Here is a 23,897-nt window from a genome sequence, read left to right as displayed (position 1 = left end):
CCCCCCCCTTGCAACGGCCCTGACAAAAATATTTACAGTATCATTTTTGGCCAGGTTGTGAACAAAAAACAAAACAAAACAAAAAAAGTCTATGCCAGGGTTTGCAAAGTGGGGGTTGCAAGTATTAAAAATATTGACAGTTATGATATACCCCTTTTTAAAAAATTTTTTATGTGATTATGCAACTAATTTACAACTGTCTTCATTTATTAGAGTTAAAACCACCACCATTAATACTACTACTAATAGAATAAATAATAATAGATTGGTTTCAACAGCAGCAATATGAGATGTTTTCATATGAGATGAAATGTAATATTGCTGTTAAAATTGATATACTGTATATGACAAAAATAATTACAGTATAATTTTTTATAATTTTCTTGTATTTTGTAAAACAAGTGATTGTCATTGTTAGCATCTTATTTTTTAATCATTTAGGCAAGATTTCTTATCGAATTTTAATAAAATGATCAGTAAACCAAACAATATTGCCCTATCAACATTGACCAGAATTGTAATATTGCCACATTCTTAATCGGTTTACTCCATGTTAGATGAGGAAAATCATGTGTAAAGCCTGGGGTTTCATGTTCATAATCTCTTCAGTGCTCTTGCGCTGCTGTTGGGGCACTGATGATGAACGCTAGTCATCAGACTGAAGCCGTGAGGGCTGTTGTCATATTAGGTGATTTAGTTCACAATTCAGCTTCATTAAGCCAGTAAAATGAGTTGTAGTGGCATACAGATAAAGTGTGTTTTGCAGCTGGAATGAATTATCTTTTTTAGGTCTCCTTCAGAAATCACAATATGCTGATTTGGTGCTCAAGAATGTCAATGTTGAAAATAGTTGTGCAGCTTAATATTTGTAGTTGAAATTGTGATTTTCTTTCTGGATTCTTTGATCAAACAAAAGTTCAACTGCATTTAATTTAAATAGAAATCATTATAAATATTCATTATAAATATGTCACTATTAATTGATTTAATGCGTTCTTGTTGAAAAAAGAAAAAATCTCACCCTAAACTTTTGAACCGTGGTGTGTAAACCGCAATATAAACATCTGTTATTTTGTGTATAAAAGTAACATTTAATCATGCAAATATAAACTTGTTTTCTGTTTGGATTTCAAATTTTTTAATGCCCTATTTTAATTGAGCAGTTTTTTGTTATTCTTTATGATTTATTATTATTTTCAGAGTCTTATATGGCCACTTGAGAGGGATGGTACTCTTTTGTTAAATACCGAGTTGAAATCGAAGGCGGAGAGACACAGGAGGAGGGCTGGATTTTCAAATCCTCGTGCTGTCGGGCCAAATATGGAAGGAAAGGTAGCTTCTGGTAGCTGAAAATTGCAGCTAAAATTCCTTGTGTTGTGGGCATTCCTGCATGCTCTTAAACTAGGATTGTATGTGTGGGTGGGCTTACTGAACGTCCTGAACATGCAAGCCAAAAAAACAACTTCAAAAATGAGAGTTATGAGTTTGTCCAGCTGTTTTAGCGTTTTATAAAAGTCGTTGTTGTGATCCACAATCCTATTTACCGGAGGGCAGTCCATCATGTTAATGGCTGAGGCTGATAGGATGTTTTATTGGATGCTGTGGAGTGAATTTGCATCGTGTCAGAGTGTCCCATGAGGATGACAGATGCTGATTTAATAAATTGCATTATACACACTAGTCGCTTCCTGAGATCAATAGCGGACTACATAGAAAGTCCTGCCCCATGGTATAGCGTTGTGGGGTACAGTTAGTCCCCAATCTCTGCAAAACACAACACACACACACACACACACACACCTACCAGAACAGACTCCGGAATAGATCTCAGCCTAGCTATTCCTTAGGGTGTTCGCATCTGTGTGGTTATTGTTAAGGCAGAGCTAAAGCAGCCTACTTTGGAGAATATAATACAAAACAAGTGTAACTCCCTGTAGGCAGTAAACTTCTGACAGAGAGTAAATCAGGACTGCTTCGTATTGCGCTTATTATAAGCACAATTTTAATGATTTAGACCCATTAAGTGCATCAGCGCTAAACCAATAGTATAAATAAAAGCACTCGTCTCCTGAAGGCCTTTGACTTCAAAGGATATATCGTTAAATGTTCGTATGAATTATTTAAGCCTATGGCAAGACGAGAGACCAGCCAAGTCAATGGCACATCAATCATTCACAACTTAACATGCGCCTGTCTAACTGAGTTTGGCAATGCAGAATATTCCCTGGAAACAATGAAATGGCCGGAAAGTAGAGAGAAAAGAATGGAAAGATGTAGAAAATACACAAAAAGATGTAGGCAAAATTATGGGGAATGCAACTGAGAATTACAGAGGAGATAATGAGAGAAAAAACACACAATGGAAATTTGGAGGAAGTAAAGTGAGTCGATGGTAAGTGCAGAAATAATTTAGGGATCCTCATACGAAATTCAAGTCAGTGTTTTGGATTGTTTTTCGCCTCACTTTATCACAGATGTGGCTGCTTGCTTGCATTCCTCGTGCTTTGGATTCAGAATGGCCTGTTTCTCTTGGTCATCTTCTTACTTAACAGCGTAAAGCCAGCATGAGATGGGTTAATGACAAATAAGAATGCCAGAAAGGGCAGGGAAAATTTAGTTATACGTTAATTGAATAAATGTGAATATGCATAATTTATTAGATTTTTTTTTTCAGAAAAAAGTTCTTAATATATATTTTCAAGGTAAACACTTAAAAAAAAAAAAAATAAATATCAAGAATTATTCATAAATAAAAAAAGAGTCTAAACTAGCCTTTCCTTGTCATACAAAATGTCAAATTTTCTGGTGTTTTAAGAGACTCTGATATTATGTACTGTTTTAAGTGGTGTTAAAACAGTATGGTTTTATCCTGTTCTAATAAATTAATTTAGAAAATTTACATTAATGCTTTTAATGTATTTTGGAGAAATGTATATATTAGGACAGGAATATGCATCATGTCATTGACCAAGATGCGTAGCAGATACATACATTCCCTTCCGCCATGACACTCCCTGTGAGAAATACCGCAAGCAGAGTGATACAAACACTGATACTCTACATAATACAGTGAGCTTTTAATACAGTAATACAATAAGCTTTCAATGATGCAACTCAACATTCCTTCGTTACTCTAAAGTGACGTTTTAAGAGGGTTCAGTTGTTAAACTGTCAACTTGAGATTTGAATCTGTGGTGGAATGAAGTATTTATGCACAAAAGAGGGTTTTTAAAGACACTGTTGTTTTTTCTTATGTATTTGCATACTTGTGCCATCGACCTGCTGCCTGATGCCTACAGCCATATCACACAGCTATATGTGTGTGTGTATATATATATATATATATATATATATATATATATATATATATATCTATCTCATGGCTATTTCTGTTTTGCACAATACAGAGTTAAAAGGCAAAAAGTGAAGGTGAATTCACCTAAATGTATTTTTCATTAGGCATTGAGTTACCTTTCTGGTCCATCTGTGAACATGCAGTGTACATCAGCATGGCCTCAGTCTGCACTTAAGACCATATGAAGGTCTTCATGTTAAATAGACCCTCTGATCCTCGGGTGTTGTGTGGTTTCATTGGGCCATGGACAGTGATGGTGGTCTTATAGGCCCTGATCCACCTCAGCAAAGAGAGCTCAATGCTAAAAAATGAGCTTGCATGCATACATAACCTTATCCTGGGATTCCACAAAAGAGACTCACTCAACCAAAATTAAATTACTATTATTGAATCATAATTTGAGTCACAAGTTAAGTCAGTGAGTTTGTTTGGATCGGTTCTGAAAAGATCTATGTGAAAATAAGCATTAGTTAAAGGTCCCCTGAAATGCTTAGAAACACGCAGCGTTACTCTGTGTTGACGTCATTTTAACTGAAACAGGAAGACAGGGCGGGACATATCAAGCAGCCCCGCCCCTTTTAAAAATAGCCAATAGCGTTCGTTTATATCACAGCTTGGGCTAGAGCCGTTGAGCTCTGTAAAGCCACGTTTGACAGGGTGTGCCAGCCACAATCTCATCCATATTGCTATAAAATATTTACATTCTGTGTAGAATTCAAATAGCTCCGATACATTTTGTGGTCTGCGCCGACTCGCGCATGTGATCCGCTCCGTGCTATCGTGTCTCTAGACCGGAGCAGAGTGTGTGTGCGGTGCGGTGGTTAGCGTGACACAGCACGAAACCAGACTTCTTTTTTTCCTCAATGGAAAGCATATTTACAGTTTGAATCGTTCCCTGTACCATATATAGTGCACTACGTGCCATTCACTGTACAGAAAATACTAATTCTGTGGACAAGTGACCGATTTCAGCTGCGGCTTCAGCGTCTATTTTATAGTGTTGGGGGCGGGCGCTTTGGATTCTAGAGAGCATTTGATTGGACAGAAGGTTTGATGAGAAGCTGAAGTACGATGTGACGTCAAAAAAAAAATCGTTGAGCCTTTTTGGCGGAAGTGACGAACTGCAAGCTTTGAATGCTTATATCTTCCAAATGCGAATTTTGTCACTGTTTTGGAGCACACTGCCTTATAGATAACCTTAAGACTAACATATTGATACTAACACCCAAAAAAATTTTAATTTTGATTTCATGTGGACTTTAAGCAGTTTTGGTCCTTGACATTTCCAGATCCCATTCACTTTCATTATACTGAAAATAAAGAGAGTGGACTGGATATTCACGCTTGTGTTTCATGGAGGAAAGAAAGTCATACAGGTTTGGAACGACATGAGGGTGAATAAATAATGACTGTTTTTCCCCAATACAATGAGTCACATATTTTGCAAAGAGAGGCTTTCATAATGTTCTAAGAAGAAAAAGAACTATTTTGCCAATTACATAAGTGAGGATCGTCACACAGAGGTGAATGCAACAGATTTTTCCTCAGTTATGGATTCAATTATGGCCACTGGCCATACAGAATTTATGAGTCTATTTCATTTATTAGTGTAGTGATTCCAACGGCACAGAAACTTTGCCAGCTTTCAACTAGATTTCTTTGAGCTGTATTTCATTGCTTGTTGGCTGGAGATTCTAAAAATCGCATGATGCTTTTCTTCTGTGCTGCTTGGAAAATGGGGTTTTGAGGCAAAAGTGTCATGGGCTGATTTTGTTTTCCTTGGTTTAATTGCAAAATATTCCGTAGGAGCCAAAAACATTTTCTTAATGAGACAATGAAACCTTTATTCAGAATCAGGGTTATTATCATTAACTATAACTAAACCATAAAATTTCATTTACATGAAATAAAACAAACATTAACTGAAATAAAATAAAATATAAAAACCTTAAACTTATTTTATAAACTTTATTTCAGCTAGTTGCCAAAGCAACATTTTTGCCAAAGCAACATTTCTCATTTTCTTTTAGTACATATATAGACATAATGTAAAAAAATCCCCCAAAATAAATTAAAATCACAACAAATACTAAATACTTAAAAAACTTTAAATTGAAATAAAATACTAATAAAAAAATGTGTATGTTAGTATATTAGTGATACTAACATGACACACTGATATTTTGAGAAATCATTTAAAAAAATTTAGAATAATATGCTTTATTTTAAAAGACAGAGTATATCACTGTTTGTAAAATAGGTTTCTCTATGGTGCATTGTACTGTTAGTTCCTGGATGGCCATGAACAGTCTTTTTGCTGTAACCTTATATGTAAATACGAAAAGTTAAGAATTGTATGGCTGATGAGCATTTAGACTGTTGGCTTATCTGGCAGGATACAACTTATTCAATGATATGGATGGCTGACTGAACACAATGAGTTTTTTTTTTTGTCTTAGCACCCTCAATCAGAGCTTTGAAATTAATGCCTGTGGAGACAGTGTAGATAAAACATGAAGAGAGTCAGTCAGAAGTGATACCAATCACATGTAGTGGCGCTGCTCCTACTTCTTTTTCCCGGCGGTCTTCCTCATGTCTTGGCAACGTGGGGAACTGGCAGTGTCAATTTATCAGAGAACAAAAGAGACACTATGTGGGTAGGGAGTGCGTCTTTAGGCCCTTGGAGGGGAAACAGACCCCCCACCTCCTACCTGTGCATTCAAACAGGATGCCGGATGCATCACGTTCTTCAAACAGACAAGTGGAACCTCATAATTAGCATTTTTGAACTTTTACTTTTGTTTGTTTTTCTTGTCTTCTTTTTAAGTTTTCTATTTATGTTGTGTATATGCATTCGATATTATTCCAGAGCTCAATGTCCTAGAAAGTTTCGAGTAAAATTAGTGGTGGTATACAGTATATATTGTGGCTATGATAGAGATTTTGCTAATTTTGTCTATATTGCAGTGTGTAAATACAGCGCAGGCCTAGAGATGCACCGATCGATCGGCCAGGGATCGGAATCGGCTGATTTTTCTCATGATCAGCCCGAATCGGTGACCGGCCGATCAGTCTAACTTCTTTCCGATTCCGAGCCGATCTGTTTTGTTACCAGCAGGCAGCGGCACAGGCAATAACGTCAGCCGCGCATTCTCGCTCTCTTCTCTCTGACGACCCCTTCTCTCACACACACGTCTCATTCGCTCCGGTTAAATAGTGCTTGTATTGCACATTATTTTAGTCATTCCCGCAGGTTTCGCACTTACACCAAAAGCACTCGCACCACCACTGATCTATATTAGTGGAGCGCACAATCCGCGCTTAGTCTCAAACAGCTTGTGAGCCACAAATACCAAAATGAGAGGCTAACTGTGCTAAACAGTCAAATACATTCAAAATTATGTCAAAATGCCCGTCTTGGCGAATATCCAGTTAAACACAGTCAGTTTTGGAACGTTAAACCGTATATTGGGTCCGTGGATAAACTCTTAAAGGGACCGCAGTCCAATATTCCTGCTGCTGTCTGCCATGTTAATCAAAGAACAAAAGACTGAATACGTTTTATAACTTTAATGGTAAGCATTAATCTGTATTTAATTTTTACAATGAAGACTACAGAAATTAAAATCAAATGTAAAATAACACTGAATGTGTTATTTTACATTTGATTACTTTAATTTCTGTAGTATTTCTTACCTGAATAAAAACTTACTAAACCTGAAAAACTTAGTTTCATAGCTCTCTTTATTCTATTGCATTTATTTGTGCTGTTGTTTGCAATTTTTGTATTTGTTCTTATTTTATTAATGACTTTTTACTTGTTTTTTTTTATGAAAATAAAACTTTGCACTATAGAAAAGTAGATTTTTGTTTGTATATGCGGTCAATTATAGTTCTTAAAGAAAATCAGAATCGGCAGATCACACTAACAAAAAATCGGAAATCGGAATCGGCCAAGAAAATTGCAATCGGTGCATCTCTACGCAGGACTGCTAAAAGTTTTGACATGTTGAAAAGAAATATGCTTAAGAAAATAAAGCATAGGACGTGCTTGATGTTAAAAATGTTATTAAGAGCAATAAGCCACGAAAAGAACTCGTGCTGTCTGGCATAAGCACACGCACAGAAATCTGCATGCAATCCTGAATTTAGTTCTCCTTTGTGGCTTATTGTGCTTGAATGGTCAAATACACACAAAATTATGTCAAAATGCCCATTCACGCGGTGGGTTATGTCTTAGGTGAACGTAAACAACTGGGGAAAAATCTAATTTGTCTCAGTATATTAGATCCCTAAAGTAATATCAGTCTAATATGCTTGCTGCTGTTAATGTTTATAAAACAACAATAAGAAAATCACACACTTCTCTTGACACTATAACATTAGTAGCCTTATATTTAATTCATACAGTGAAGACCCTCACAGTGCTTTTGATTATTCAGTTGCTGTATTACAGTATTTTGTCTTTATTTGTCATATAGTGTGATATTGTTTGCATTTTTGTTATTATTTCTTAATTAAAAAGATAAAATAAAATAACAAAACAACTATATTGTTGTGATATTGTTGTTGTGAACTATTAAATAAGCATTTGATCATCAGTCACCCCTAGTACAACGGAGTACTTGGCAGAGAACATCAACATTACTGACATTATAGTTTTTTGTATTGCTTTATAATAACATTTCTATTAATGTATGTAGGGAAACAGTATATTGTACTTGCTTCCTTTTTAAATCAACTGTTTTTTACCTTCATAATTCATTCAAAGGTAATATGTGTCTGGCAAAAATGTTGTTAGTTAATTAATTAATTTACAAGTACAAATATTACATGTGATTGAAAGATATGGTTTAAAATTTTTATTTAAAATAGTATTTATTTTTATACTACAGGACGATGCTCATTTCTACTATGAATGAATGAATGAATGAATGACTGAATTAATTTACAAGTTCAAACATGTGGTTTAAAGATATAGTTTAAAAATGTTATTTAATGTTATTTATTTATTGTTATACAACAGGACAATTTCATAATCATCAAATCATAGTTAATATAAACAAAATGTATCTATTTACAATGTAAATTATTGTTCCTTTGTCACCAAGATGTCCTCATACATCTTTCTATCTTTGTCGTTCAGGTTTGTGATCATCTGGTGATTGGCTTTTGCTCCTGAAAAAGAATCAGGTAAATATTAAATACTTTTTTTTTTTGCTCTCCTGTCATTCCTAATTTTTCTAATTAATTATCTTCATGAAATCTAACACTGCATTCTAACCAGTGCAGTCATCTACCTGCACCAGTTTGTCAAATGCTGCATGACATGTCCTGCAAGACCAACAGCCAATCAGAACATATTTGACATTTAATATGTTGTTGTGAGAAACAGGATATTAGACCAATGAGTTTTCCCGGTGGGCGGGGCTAACCATTGTTATGATGTAGAATAGAAAGCAAGTGTAAGAGTAAGGCTATGTTCACACTTGGCGTCTTTTTTGACAAGAAAAAGTTGACAAGGGCGTTTTTTTTAGTGAAAAAAAAACAACCTGGCAGCGTTTCTGTTACAAATAGCAGCCGAGGACGTCTTTTGTTGCTTTAGCAACAGCTGCAACAGTAGCCTAGCGCTGTGTGGTGCAAAAATGTAGAGAAAGAGGAAATTGGCTCTGCGTTGGCTTTTGAAGTTAACTGGGGAAGAGAATGTCGGTTTACAATGACGTTTGTGGGTGCACGACATTATATGGGGAAGGAACCAGTATGGTGCTTACAACAATTTAGTCCAGGAGCTCCGGTTAGATGATGCACAGTTTGCGGCATATTTTAGACTAAACCTTAAAACATTATTATTATACTAAATATTTTGTGCTAATATCATAAAACTCCTTGTGCTCCGAAACTAGTACGATCAGTTTATCTACCGGCACCTTCTCCATTTTTTCTTGTTCTTGTTGTTATGGAAACGACCGGTCTCGCTACTCGCTTGTCATTGGTCAGCTGTCAAAAAGGCGCTTGACATGGGGCGGGTTTTTTTTCCAGAAAAGTTCAACTTTTTTCCACTTGAAAAGACGCTCTGAGCTGCAGAAAAAGACGACGGTGGCGTTTAAAAATGCGCTCGGGACTTTTTTGAAAACACGGTTTACTCCATAGGATTATAATGTAAAACAGACGCTGGCTGTGAACACACCCTAATTCTAAAGTGTAGTTTTTATATTGTTTTGTCTCCATCCATGTGTTTTTTGTCTCACTGCGGTTTAAAAGTGGTATGAGCTGGGCTTACCAGTTCATTTTGTTCTTTTACGTAACTTTTGAATGCTTTACATTCTGTACACTAAGAGCTGCCTCACCACACTCCTGTCGTAAACACACACAGAGAGAGAGGCTAACTTACATAAACTGGCCTGAATGTCAGAGAGGCCAGCGGCAGGACACAATGCCATTTCTCTGATGTACGGCCTAGTTCCCGTCTCATTGCCTTTCCCGTGAAACAGACTCACTTTTGCTCAATTTGCTCAGAAAATCAAAAAACAGCAGAATATGATGCATTTAGTTACATAATCACATACTTGCAGATTGCCACCCAATTGCCCCTTCCACTTCACTCAGAGGACATGAAGGTTCCCAGGACATGCTTCTTCAGATCTTGAGAGGCTTGAAATGCATGACATTTATTGTACATAAAGAGGAATGTGAAGTGGAAAGGTCTTTAATGCCATTGTAACATCAAAATTGACTCTATTTACTTAATGTACTTTTTTTTCTCATTGAATGATGCATTATGCAAACCTTTTGCCTGACATCACAAACCCGTCCTGTCCAACCACCTACTGTACAGTAGATAGGGTTGCACTAGCCATTCATGGAACGTGAAGTCCACACTTGTGGCTTAGTAACTACTAGCTAGTTTATAACCCACTGTGTATTCAAAGGATAGGTTTGCCATTTTCAACCAGCTTTGTATTGTTACAATACCAGTAGTATAATTATGCAAATTATAAATATGTACTCTTTTTTTCCATGTTACCTGCAACCAGAAATGATTTTGGTGAGCAAAATTGAGTTGCCAGTTGATCCAAAAACACATAATTTTAGGCATCATCTGTCTGGCTTTTGACCACAGTTCAAACTTTCACATTTTTGCATCTCTGCCCATGGACAGTCAGCAGAGGGGTGTTGCCAAAATCAAAAGTGCATTATGGGTGTTGAAGTTTTTGGCAAAATGGAACACCACAGCTCTTTTCCTCTGTCTTCTGTAGATAAGAAAAGATTTAAAATATTTTTCGCGTTCGCTGTTAACATGAATTTTTGGCATCCACTACATGGAGCAATGCATACAAGATTGTTTAGATCAAGTGTGTAGTGCAGAGCCGCTTTCATTTATTTACATAATGTTCTTTTATTACATAAGGTGTAAATTATGCCATCGCCATCACCTATGTCTAAAGGATTGAATTCTGTCAGGTAAAACATGAGCTTATTTATGCAATTCAATCAATCTACTGTTTTATTCCGACCACTGGTCAGAGGCTTCTGTAAATGGTTCGTTTAAATGTAGAGTTATGTTTTATTTAAGCCTAATAGTGCAAACCACAAATGTTTAGAAGTGTGTCACAACTAGACTAAATTGTAACTTATGTACAACTAATGCAACCGGTCACTGGTCCTATTATGGAAAAATGTTTTTCTGTGTGAAAAAAAATAATAAGAGAGAAAAAAAGTTATGTCGAGGCATTTACAATGCAAGTGAATGGGGCCTATTTTTGAAGGATTTCTAAGTAGAAATGGAAAGCTTATCAGTTTTATAAAAGCACTAACACTAATTCTTCTGTTAAAGCTTGTGTATTATTTGAACTGTAAAGCAGTTTAAATCATTTTACAGTTGTTGTAGGCGTTGAGTTGTCATGGTAACAAAGTTGTAAAATTGGACATAACTACACAGAAAAGGTAAAAAAAAAATCACTCTAAAAATAATTTGAACTCATTATTTAAATCTTGTGACTATACTACTGTAGTATTTTAACAAAATGGCACTATTCACTTCACTGGAACACTGATTTTTGCTTGTTTTAAAGAAAAGGATTGACGAGAAGAAATACATTTTTTGCAGTAAGCAACATTTTGCCACAAAATTTGTCAGTTCAGCTTAACTTATACTGAACCCAAAATATTACAACATGTTGTCTTGCATCGGAAACACACACATATAGTCTTCCTCTGTAGGCAGTGCATTAGGTTTTGAAGCAGTCTTTAAGTTAATTTTAGATTTGCATGAAGACTCATGTCAGATGTCTATTATGATTCTGTCATTGTATGATAGATGTGTTGAAACATATTATGTTATGAAACGTATTCTAGTTATTTCACAGTTGCAGTGAGATCTCTGAGGGCAGGCGCCTCCATTACACTAAATGAATTTGTTTTTGCGTGTACTGATAGCACTAAACGCTTCTCACCTCTTAATTGATTTTCTCATTCATCTCCGGGGAGTGTTGTTCACAGTCATGGATGCTTCTTAAGGAGCCACGTTTTTAAACCGGCAGCAGTGCGGACAATCAACCCCCCTCTCCACCCGAAACTAAGACGTTGCCCTCAGAACTAATAATGGGTTTTAGCGCATGCTTCTCCGATTGATCTGCTAAAACTATAAGTGCAAGCAGAACAAATCCCTGTAATGATTGCCTCAGGAGGGGAGCCAGTGCCGCGCTAAAAGTGTGTGTGTTTGCCGGCTCATAGTGCCACTCACACAAATTATCTCCCCACTGTACACCTCCTCAAAAAACTATTTTCCGATTCATTCAATCAAACTATGCTCTCCACTCTTGTGTCCTATGTAGTTGGAAGTCCAATACTCTTGAAATCTGAGGTTAGATTTTTTTCTTCAGAAACCTGTTGTTAAACACACTCAGTCAATTATAGATCTATAAGCTTCATAAACCCACAGCAGCGAAAGAGAGACAGATGGGTAAAAGCCCATGAGTTTGCAAGATTTTATTTGCTGATGCTGCTGTGTTGAGCAGGTGACGCTAAGACACATTAACATTTTTACTTGTTTACATTTTTTAACCTCATGGTCTGTTTGGCTTACTTTAAAGTTTTTTTTTTTTTGGTCATGTTGAATCAACCATAAAGAACATTATATGTTGCTCTGACCTCAATACAGTCTGCATGAAAATAAAGTTTGCACTATCTATTTCCTAATAGATAGTTATTTATATTATTGTGAACAATTTATTCATGCGTATGATTTATTTATTCAAAGTCGGCATAAGGCCTGTTCACATCATCACGAATGTTCTAAATGAAAATTCGCCCTGGTTTCCGCATATGATTTGGCTGTTCAGACCTATGTGTGAAAAAGGCAGACGGGCTGAATAAAAATGTAAATTCATTCTCTGACAGTAGGTGGTGCTTACAGAAAAGCAGAAATACCCAGGCTACTCCTGTGGACAGAACGCTACACAGCTTTCTGCTTCTGATACCCGATTGTCAAAAAAGTCAAACGGTATTTACATATTTTCTAACAGTCGTTCAGAGTTTTGTATTTGCTAGGGTGTATATCAAATAACACCAAAATACAAGAGTACAGACACAAGAGGGCCGGTCCTGTGCTATTTACTGTCATTTAGCAAAATAATGTTCGTAAATGGCACCAAGTCAGTGCATTTCAGTGCATCTGAAATCACATTCCGAGTAGGTACTACACACATTTCATGAGGAATGAACTTCGCAGTCATTATAAAGTGTGTTCTATATAGTATGAATGTAATCCCAATGTACTTCATCCACCGTGTTGCCTTTGGGCCTGTTTATACCTGGTCACTTTTCTCTGATAGGATTGCTATCTTTTTTTGTTAAAACGGTTCTATTTACACTTGGCCACATAAATGTTTCTCCGCAAAACGGATATAATGTTGTGTTTGCGGAACGATGTATGTTATAATACATTGTGTACACTCACTAAACAAAGAGTGACAGAGACAGTGACAGAGCAGAGCCAATTCATGAAAGAACAATATTTAAAAGCACACGTCCAGTTTTGTGTGAGTGAAGGAAATCCGCTTGGGAGTGGAGAGATTCGTCCTTGCGCACATGGATTGGGTAACATTATGCGATCTCGACACTGTCATTAAGATCACACTATAGAAACCGCCTAAAATTAAGTATAAAGAAGAGAAGAAAGCGGCCCTAGGCAGGATCAGCCACTGCCAGATGCAGTTAGAAATGTACTAAAAACAAGCCTATCGCAAGACATCTGGTGGGGGGGGGGCACCTGGGGTGGCCAGCCAAATTTCAGGGGGGGCCGGTGCCACCCCTGGCCACCACATAGACACGCCCTGATTAAACGCAAATCTTACCGGTTGCACCAAATTTTCCGCATCGCATATATTTTCACAATATTTGTTATTGTGTGAACAGGCTTATAGGCTTTTAAGAAGTGTGACTGGTTTCTAGTACATAAACTTTGTTTAGAAATTAGTTTGATGTTGAAAAAATATCATCAACATAATTCCAAAATAATAATTGACATGAGTTAATGTTTACGGTTTGTAGAAACTCTTAGCATGTTAAAATTAATTGCTTTATTCATGTTTTTCTCTATAAGTCACCAAACAGTGCACAAAAAAATGGAGCATGTTTGATGAGTGTTATTAAGTTAGCTTGGGTTTTTGGCCTTTTTGTACACTTTATTGATAAGGACACATGGATAAGAGACAGGAAACAATAGTGAGAAGAAGGGGGAACAGGGTCAGAAATGGCACAAGGCAGCATAATGTGTCAAAAAACATATTTACCACCAAGCCACACTCTAGTTTTGTTTTTAATAAGACACTTTATCTCGTTTACTCCAGTTTAGAATTTCCAAAACACTATTTCTCACTTGAATTTATATTGACTTTCCAATAAGACCCTATGTCAAGCGATATAGTACTTTTTCTTCCCCAGCCTGCCTCGATACTGTCGGAAACATGTTCTTCTCAAACAGAACTGAGGCATCAGTTGTACATGTTCATGTGTGCGTGTGTTTGAGAGCTGACACATGCCCAGTGGTGTTTGTTTTTCAGGGCATGACTTGACCGTTGCTCGGAATTTCATATCGCCGGCCATCTGAGAGATGAGCTTCAGGGTCCTCTGTCACGTTATGCCTGTACCACAGCCCTGAGCTCACAGCCGGATATATTTTATTTTTTTTGGTGTTTCTGTGGGGCTGAACAAAACACCAGCATTTTAGTCCAAATACTAATCACTTAAAGTAGTTCAACTTTAGTCATGCTACTCTATGGAGTAGTTGTGCTATCTCTTTTTGTATTTATTGATAAAGCTAGTGAAGTACAACTAGTAGTAGGTGAAGATCACACGCATTTAACAGACATTCCACACATAATAAAGAAGACCTAAAATGCAGTAAGAAAAAAGGTAAAGGCTGTCACTGTGGCACTACCCTTATACCTTTGAACCTTATTTACCCTAAAGTGTATTTATTAGTACCCAAAGGGTACATGTAAGTAAATTTCGAAAGGATACCTCCATGAATAGTGAATAGTATATCAGTGAATAGTTTTTGTTTTTATACTTGAATAGGTCTTTTCAATGCTACTTTTTAGGAAAAAAGAAAGAAAAAAAAAACATTACACTAATTTATAAAATATAGTTACATTTAGTAACTAAAAATCACTACTGTGATTTCACATTTAAATAAATAAACAGTAATATTATGGTACGTTTTGTAGTTTTTTGTTTGCTTGTTTCTCAGTGCATTGACTGAATCTTTTGTGTAAAAGTCCTGTGTGGTCTGGACAAACATGTTGTAGTAAATTCGACTGGTGAGACAGACATAACTTCCTTTTATTTCATCCTGCTGTTCCTGGCGACCTATCAGGTACAGGCTGTGGGGGTCATTTAGCTGTGACATCGACACAATAGTGACCATAGCGACATAATTGTGTTCTGTACAGTACATACCGAATCTTACTTACGTGAATGAAGACAAACAGTGCACAGTCTGATGTCAGATAATTTTATAGAACTTGTCTAAAACAAGCTCAAATGACCAGAAGTTTTTTAGAGAGTGACTCATTCTAAACTGATTAGTGGAGAAATGTTATCTGTTCGGTATTCACCATAGGTCATTCATTTATTAATTCATTTAGTAAAACTACTGGCATTTATGGCCATTTCTAAGGTAAATGAACCATGGTGAATTAGGTACTCATGACACAACCCACCCGTTCTGTGAGATGTGAGCAGTCCCCAGACACTTATTCACTGAAGGAACTCTGACTTCACTTGAAAGCAGAACATTCCCATTGCTCGGTTTCTGTAGCTGTCATACATACTGTCAGAGTGTGCGTTTGCATGCAAAAACAAAAGTAATATGTGCATATATATTTATCTTAGGTGCCTTTACTGAAGTCATAATAACCTTTGAAAGTACGCCATAATAATAGTTTATTTTTAGCACAGCTGTGCTGCAGAAGGAATTAAACAACTTTTCTTTGCAGAATGTTTAGTTTGTACATTTGTACATTTATTGGTAAAATTACTTTTAATATATAACAAATAAATAATAATATAGGGTAGACTGGGTACAGTCTTTACCCAGTCTACACAGTACTGTACAGTCTACACTTTTTGCTTTTTCCGTTACCACACCAAAACTAGGGACTGAAAATAAGTGATTTTTCATATGACATTTCCTTTACTTGTCTACTAAAATATTAATAATTATTAACATCCATAAGTAGGTCAAATTTGCCACAATTAGCTCATAAACACAAAAAGGTAAACAATAACCTAATAAGCATAATAACAATAAACATAATAAATAAAACATAATAACAATAGCCTAATAAACCATAAAAACAAAACAAAGGTCATTCAGGCACCTAGGCTACGCACTCACTCAGTCACCTCTGTCACTGACAGTGGTGGCAAATGTAGTTTTGGCCTCCATCAGTGCATTCTACATGTTTAATCCAAAAATTCTACATATTGTGCGTTTAAAGAACACACAATTTCTGTATGTGTATGGTCATGTGTCTTTTCTGGCTTATTTGAGCATTAACATTGTGCTTAACCTGAACTTTTCCTATTGATGCTTTAACCTTTACTCTTCAGTGTATTCCTACCTCTTTTGGGGGAGCCCAAAGTATAAAGCTGCTGCTTACCTCACGTATGAAACAAGCTTAATCTCCTGTTCAGCAGTAAAAACTGCATTGCAGCCCTTAAAGCATACTGAGGGCATCAAACTTGAGCCCTGCTCAATGAGGTCTCTTCTCTTTTTCACATCGCGGGCCAGGGAAGCAACAGGAATGTTTAACTCCTGTGCTGCACTCCTATTTGACCTCCCTTTCTCGACACTTTTTGAGGCCCTCTCTAAAAGATCTACAGCAACTCCCCTATTCGTACTCCTAACTCTGAAGCGGGACATCCTGCAACAGGCATAGCACACAAACATTAAAAAAAAGTCTACAGTATATGCTACAGTTATATTTTGCTTGATAGTCTGCCTGTCCACATCACGTTTGTCATGTGACACAGCAGCCACGATAGCGCTGTATAACTGATATAGACTTTTTTTCTCCTTTTTATTAGAAATATTCCCAAACGTGTCAACTATATCATGAAATATCTCGATTCTCAAATAAGTAAATGCATTTTGCACCTTTATAGATCATAGTTGATCTATAATGGGCGGTGTAACAAAGTTTGTAGTTCGGGAAGAAGGAGGCGGGAACCGGTGAACATTTAAACCAAACTTTAATAATAAAATAAACACAAAACAGCGAGACAGCCCCTCACAGACGACTGCCGTGCACAAACCGAACCAAAACACAAAATAAAATCCAGGCCTGGTCCTCTCTCGTCCTTCACTGTAGTCACTCCACCTTTTTTCCTTCCGGAGCTCCTCCGTAGGACTCGAGACCGGTGAGTGGTGCAGGTGTCGCACATTATCATTACCCAACCGGCCTCGCTCCGTTCCCACGGCTCTCGGCCCCGCCCCACTCATCACAGGCGGGTGTAATCTATAACTATGCATACAACCTGTCTTTTTACTTAAGTACCACATATGGGTCATGCCATAAAATATTTTTAATATGACTGACTTTGTATTTAACGTGAATTTAATAATAAAAGAAAAACATTTTAAGTTGCTAATTATAACTAATTATATGATCAAAGAACATTTACATTATTAAAGAACATTTTCACTAACTTCAGTAACCAAAGTTTAAGCACTCTCCAAAAACTCCCGTTATAATCACTGAAGCTGTTTACACTGTGAAATGCATATCTTATTTACATCATATACGCACTACGCTTTATTGTTTCTAATGAGAGAGCAGTCAGTCAGCGAGCGAGCGCGCGCAGTGAACAAAACACCAGCATTTCAGCAATGACTCATCTGAATGCCATTGATTGGCCATTGAATTAATAAGTTCAACAGAAACGTGTGTGATCAGTTATAATGCGCAGCGCTGTAAAAACGCGTCTGTTCTGGCTCAGCGCCAGCCAGCGAGCAAACGCAGATTTGAATTTAGCAGCTGATGCTGTGCCTCACTTAACAATCTAATCACGCTGGTGTGATTGTATCAAATATAAAACATTTGGCTTTTTTTTTGTCTTTTGGAAGCTGCATTCAAAATCCACTTAGCTCAAAAATCATGGGCATGATGCCTCTGGGTGAAGTGCATGAAATTTCATCATTGCCAGCCGCCGTCTTCTCGCTTCATTGTGAGCATTGACCCACACGGTAAGTGTGTTAAGTGTTTGGGTTTTTCGCTCGTGCGCGAGGCGGTTTACGGTGCTTCTAAATGTAAATTCTGTTAAATCTCCATCTCAAAACCCTCCGCACTAAGCTCGCGGTTTTTGAGACGGAGTCATCGGTCTTTCCCCGTCGCACTCCGGAAGTGGCCGAGGCCCTCCGTGAATCCGCAGTCTGGGGTTTGGATGTGGAGCTCGAGGTGATGGATCGCCAGTTGAATTCTCGCATGATTATTTATGCCCTAGCCCGGAGGCCCTCAAAATGATTTCCTACGGTCTACAGTAGAAGATGTTTTGTACACCACGGTGTCCGACTCTGAGGATTTTGGGCCTGCTTCAGCTGATTCTCTCCCACCTAGCGGCCAGGAAGTGTGGCCTACTCAGAGCTTGTAGACGTGCTGGCGCGTACCACAGAGAAGTTCTTTATTGATTGGCCCAATGAGCCCCGTGAATCCCAGTCGTCTAATCTCGACGAGCGGTTTCTGAGTGGGAAAAAAATACAGCTGCTGACTTACTGACCAACCTACTGGTTTCTGTGGAGCACGTGGCCATTTGTAAATTTTGTGGGTCTTGCTTCCAGTCTCATTTGCTTTCTGCTATTTTCAGCAAAACCGCTTTTCTGCTTCTATATTGCAAATTGGTGTCTTACTATATTATTTTCATGTATTTCTTATTATAACACACTGATTTGTTGTTCAAACAGATTTTCTGTGTTATTCTTCGCAAATTTCGGGGGGCCAGACCGTTCATATGTTTCTGCCCACTTCTAACACGCTCTCCTCATTCGGTTCTGTCACATCCGCCACCCAGCGTGTTTTGATGTACAGCAATCATTCAGTCTCACTCTCTTTCGACATGGGGAGTGGGAGACGCACCAGGCTTTCTCCCCTTACCACCTATTTCTTTGTCACCTGCTGCTCACTTGATAGGAGACACGTTCGGTTCTCTCCCAGAGCCAGCAGACCATGTACCAGTCACAGACCAGGCCCTCACATCGGTCCCTGTGGGTTTCCTCATCCCGCATCAGGATGCCAGAGGCTCTCCTTCGTGGTAGAAGATGTTATCCCCTCAAGACCATCTCGGCACCCCACACAGGTATGTCCTCTAGACTGCAACACTCTGCATCCTCTATCACAATTCTTTCATGAATGGAAGCGTCTACTAGGTGTATCGCCTTGGGTTCTCCGCACATTTCAGTTTGATTACACACTTCAGTTCTGTCACAACTCCACCCCCGACCTCCTCCCCCCCGCTTCGACGGGGTTCACTTGACTGTAGAGAGCAGTGCCTCAGAGGCTTCTGTGCTACAGCAGGAGCTATCTTCCCTCCTCCACAAGGGGGTGATAGAGAAGGTTCCTCCAGTGGTCAAGATGTTGACGCTGAAGGCTATTATGTCACAGAATTTGTGCAGGAGACTGGTTTGTCACTGTTGACCTAAAGGATGCCTATTTTCATATTCAGGTCGCTCGGCGACACAGGAAGTTCCTCAGGTTCACCTTTGGGGGAAAGCCTTACCAGTACACTGTTCTTCCCTTTGACCTGGCCTTGGCACCAAGGACATTCACAAAATGCATGGATGCTGCTCTGGCCCCATTGAGGCTCCAGGGCGTCCGTATACTCAATTACCTGGACGATTGGCTCATTTTAGCCCACTCCAGGGAATTAGTGAGTTACCACAGGGATGTTCTCTTTCACCACATTCTGTTTCTTGGCCTAAGAAAGAACGCAAAAAAGGAATGTTCTGACCGCTTCAAGCTAGGCCATCATGTTTCTGTGTAACCCAGAATTTCTCGCTGGTTAGGGATGCTATTTCGCTGACATATGAGGTGTGTGGTTTTCTTCACCTCTCAGCATTCGGGTGCATTCTGCGTGAAGTGTGGCTTCTTCTCAAGCTTTTTTTTGGAGGAGTCCATTTAATAGAGACATCAGTAGCAGTACTGGTATCAAAAATACTGGCCTTTGTTAATAATAGGCTACTTAGTAAAGAGATGCCATTAAATACATATTTAAAATATACCACCTTTATGTTGTTTCTACATTAATTTGGAGGTTCAATGTGAAATTATGACAATATATTAGTATGCAATTGATCATGATTACAGAAAAATGTGCAATTAATTATTAAATTTTTTTTTAATCGACTGATAGACAGCACTAATGTTAGCCTTTTATAGATGTTGGTGATGGTAATATATTAGTTGATTTTACTGCTGAATATGCATTTACATTTAATTTATAATTTTATAGGCCCCCCAAGAAGAGATCGGGACAGCTGTGCTGCTTAATATTTGTGGAAACAGTGATCATTTTTGATACATTTTGATGAATAGAAAGTTCAAACAACATAATGTATTTGAAATAGAAATATTTTGTAACATTATAAATGTCTTTAGGTTAGGTTAGATTCAGAAGAGAGAATGGAATGCATTTCAAATCCAACCAGAAGTGCAAATAGCAAAAGGTTTATAAATATAGTTGTGTATATATAAAATACTACTATAGTTCTATAGAAAGTTCAAAGAAGGTTGTCTTAGAGAAAGTGGAGACCGGTGCTCAGTGCAAATAACAAGGAGTACAAATATAGAAGGTTCATTGTACAGAGAATAAGGTGTATATATCCAGTGACCATTATAGTACAGAGAGTAAGGATGAGAATGATATATCAGAGCTGTTTACCATAGTGCACTTGTCAATTGAGCAAATTTACACAAAACAGCTTAATTAAAAGTAATAAAAGTAATGAATAAAAGTAATACATTCTTTAAAAGCCCTTACTGACACTATACTTTTAAACAGTAGTGTTATAATGATAATTATTTTTATATTTATTGTATAACGACTACAATTTTCTTTCAAAATGAAAATTTCAGTGTTGAAATTCTGTTCCATGTACATTTATACACCCCTCCTTGGTCATTTGCAGGCAAGTAAATATTTGTGAAAAACTGAAAAAAAAAAGTCTCCAACCATTCCTTGAAGCTATTTTAGATTAATGTGATGGCAGGCGAGTGAGCAGTATCAGTTGCAGAACGTGGTTGTGTGTAGCGGCAGCAGGAAGAAGGGAATTATAGCAAGTGTGTGCCTGGGGCCAGTGTGTCTGACAGGGCCTGTGCGGGGGGCTCAGTGCAGGGTTCCTTGTTTTGCTCCTAGACTGTTTGTTGCTTCTTTGGATTCCTGGCTATTGTTGTTGTTCTCGGGCCAAATTCTCATCGCGCACACAGAGCGAGTCAAAGAATGAGCACTGAGTCCTGCTGCCAGCTGACTTTGAAGAACAACCCAAGCTTTCCATGGCAGCCATCGCCGTTACTGGTTCCCTGGGAGAGACGCTCTGAGGGGAAGCATTCTCCATAAAATGCTAATGTTAGATACTTCACTGAGCTGGAGATTCCCATGTCATTGGTTAATCCATCACCTCCTTTCCTTCAAATTATAGAGAAGTCATTACTCTTTACAGTAATGTCTCTTTACACTTTTCATAAATTATCTTTAAGCTCTTTGCCCACGTTAGTCAAGAAGAATTGTAAGTGGCCTTTTTTGCTTAATTGCTAGAGCAATTACAAAATACAGTGAACAAATGTATTTTTTTAAATGCCAGATATTTATTGTTAAATGAAAATACTCTTTGCCAATTTTGAAAATAATTATGGTTCTAACAACCTAGTTATATTGAGTGAAGTGAGTGAACCCAACAACGTTTAACTGCTTTCTTTTTTTTTTTTCAAGTTCAACTCAAGGCATGTATCAACATCAGACATGTATCAACTCGACCATTTCTTTAATGTTTAATTTGTGTACAATTCTAGATATAGTTATAGGTAATGTATTTCTATTTTCCACAAGTTAGTTTCTATAATTCATTTTATTAAATTATTTTCATAAATTAATAATAAATAATAATAAACAAATCATTATATTTCTGTAAATGCTTACTCAGTAGATACATGTTTGCTTGTAGAGCTAAAGACAGTTGTTCATAATGAATCTATAATTTGGAGACCAAGTCGATTGCTTTAAAGTCTAATATGAGTCTCAAATAATATTTTATTTACTTGGGGGATAGTTCACCCAAAAATGAAAATTTTGAGAAAAAAAATTGCTTACTCACCCTCAAGTTGTTCCATGTTCTATGACTTTCTTTTTTCTGCTGAACACAAATGAGACCATGGAAGAAAAAAAAATACTGTGGAAGTCATGGGGACCAACCACTGTATAGAATTGTCTAAATATTTTGTCCATTCTCTCAAAACCTGAAGACAGGACATCAGCTGAGACCATACTATATAAAAATGTTGAGAATACATGTCAATGATTTATAATTTGGTAAAAAGAAAAACAATTAAAATGAACAAAGAGCTTAAAAATTAATTTAGCTAAATAGCTGTTATTTTTAAATATATTTTTATTCATTTTTTTTACTATTTTGGACCATTTTGTAAACAATGTGCGATCACTCTTGCTTCAATAAAGCATTAATTGATTTTTATCAAGAATCAAAATCTAATGGCTGACCAGAGAAAACTAAAGTTCTTATAGAAGGAAAAAAACTACTATAACTGAGGAAACAAGACAGACATAAATTCACTAAAATGAATAATAAATAAATAAAGAACTACTTAGTTCGATGACACACAGTTCCTGCCCTGTTTTACATGGAGAAACACGGTCTTGACAAAAGTGTGATTCATTTGTTGTGGCATCTATTACAGTGCAAAGTGGCTGCACATCATTAACTTTGAATCTGAGTTTACTGGTGGAATGAGGCCGACAGTTCATTCTTTCATTCTTTCTTTCTCGTTCACATCCGGCACCAGTGATGCATTCTCATTGAGTCTGATTATGAAGTTTGAAAACAAATTCATTCTTTTATTCTTCAAACCTGCCTTCCCAGATGAAGAACTCTATTTGATGAGGGGAGATGAAACGTGGCAGTTAAGAGTCTGATATGCTCAAACGGTCCACATCCTCTCCCATTTGCCGTTTTGCATGTGATATTTATCTTGCAGATACTATTAAAATCAGATGAAACGTTCTTTGACTGATAGACAGAGTGGCTGCACAGCGTCAAAGCAGAGAGATGATTATCACGATCTGATATTGACACCTCATTACGTTCATACTCCTGAACAGAGGATGCAAAAAACTTTCTTTGTGCGTCAGAGTTTGCTGTTGTGTTCTTCTGTGCTCTTAAGTTCTGCTTGAGGCCAGGCAAGTTCTCTGCCTCTGTTTTGATGAAGTCGTTCAGAGGCGACGGTCATGTCACTGATGGTTAAAAGGGTTAACCGCTGTTTGTATGTATGTGTACATATATATATATATATATATATATATGAATTATTTTTTTTTTTTTTGGACGTTTCACAATTGTGTAGATAGAGTAAGTTAGAGGTGAGGCATAAAACGATAAGAAGAAGAGCTGAGCACTGCCATGCAATATGTGCTTTTACACAGTCTGTAATAAAATGACATTACTAACATCAAAACTGTTTTTAAGATAATTGTATACGTACTCGGTTACTAACGTAACCTCGGTTCCCTGAGATACGGGAACGAGTACTGCGTCTTGCTTAAGACGCATATGGGAAAAAGCCTATTTTCTCCTGAACTGAAGCCTATTTCATTCACGCAATGAAACTTGCACGGTCATTGGTTCGTGCAGGGCTTTAAAAACGAACCAATGGTGCGGCAGCGGAGCTGCACGAGCCGATGGCGACGAAGCCCGCCAAAGCCCACCAGAATGGGCGGGGCATCTGACTATATAAGTGGGCGCTCGCCCCAGGAT

General features: G+C 37.4%; 1 protein-coding gene across 3 annotated transcripts in view; it reads left to right on the top strand.

Moving 5' to 3' along the window:
• Positions 1 to 23,897, top strand: part of lpp (LIM domain containing preferred translocation partner in lipoma) — a 260,901-nt gene that overhangs the window by 26,954 nt on the left and 210,050 nt on the right. For 2 of the 3 annotated variants that reach the window (XM_016279541.1, XM_016279542.1), the window contains exon 2: positions 8,502 to 8,548. The exons of the other annotated variant lie outside the window; for it this stretch is intronic. The gene's annotated coding sequence lies outside the window, so the exon portion shown is untranslated. The remainder of the gene's footprint in view (positions 1 to 8,501; positions 8,549 to 23,897) is intronic. 3 annotated transcript variants of the gene reach the window in all.

This window comes from Sinocyclocheilus grahami, unplaced genomic scaffold, assembly GCF_001515645.1.
Source record: "Sinocyclocheilus grahami isolate Dianchi unplaced genomic scaffold, SAMN03320097.WGS_v1.1 scaffold131.1, whole genome shotgun sequence".
In the NCBI taxonomy this organism is placed as follows: Eukaryota; Metazoa; Chordata; class Actinopteri; order Cypriniformes; family Cyprinidae; genus Sinocyclocheilus; species Sinocyclocheilus grahami.
This window is presented reverse-complemented; position numbering and strand designations above follow the sequence as displayed.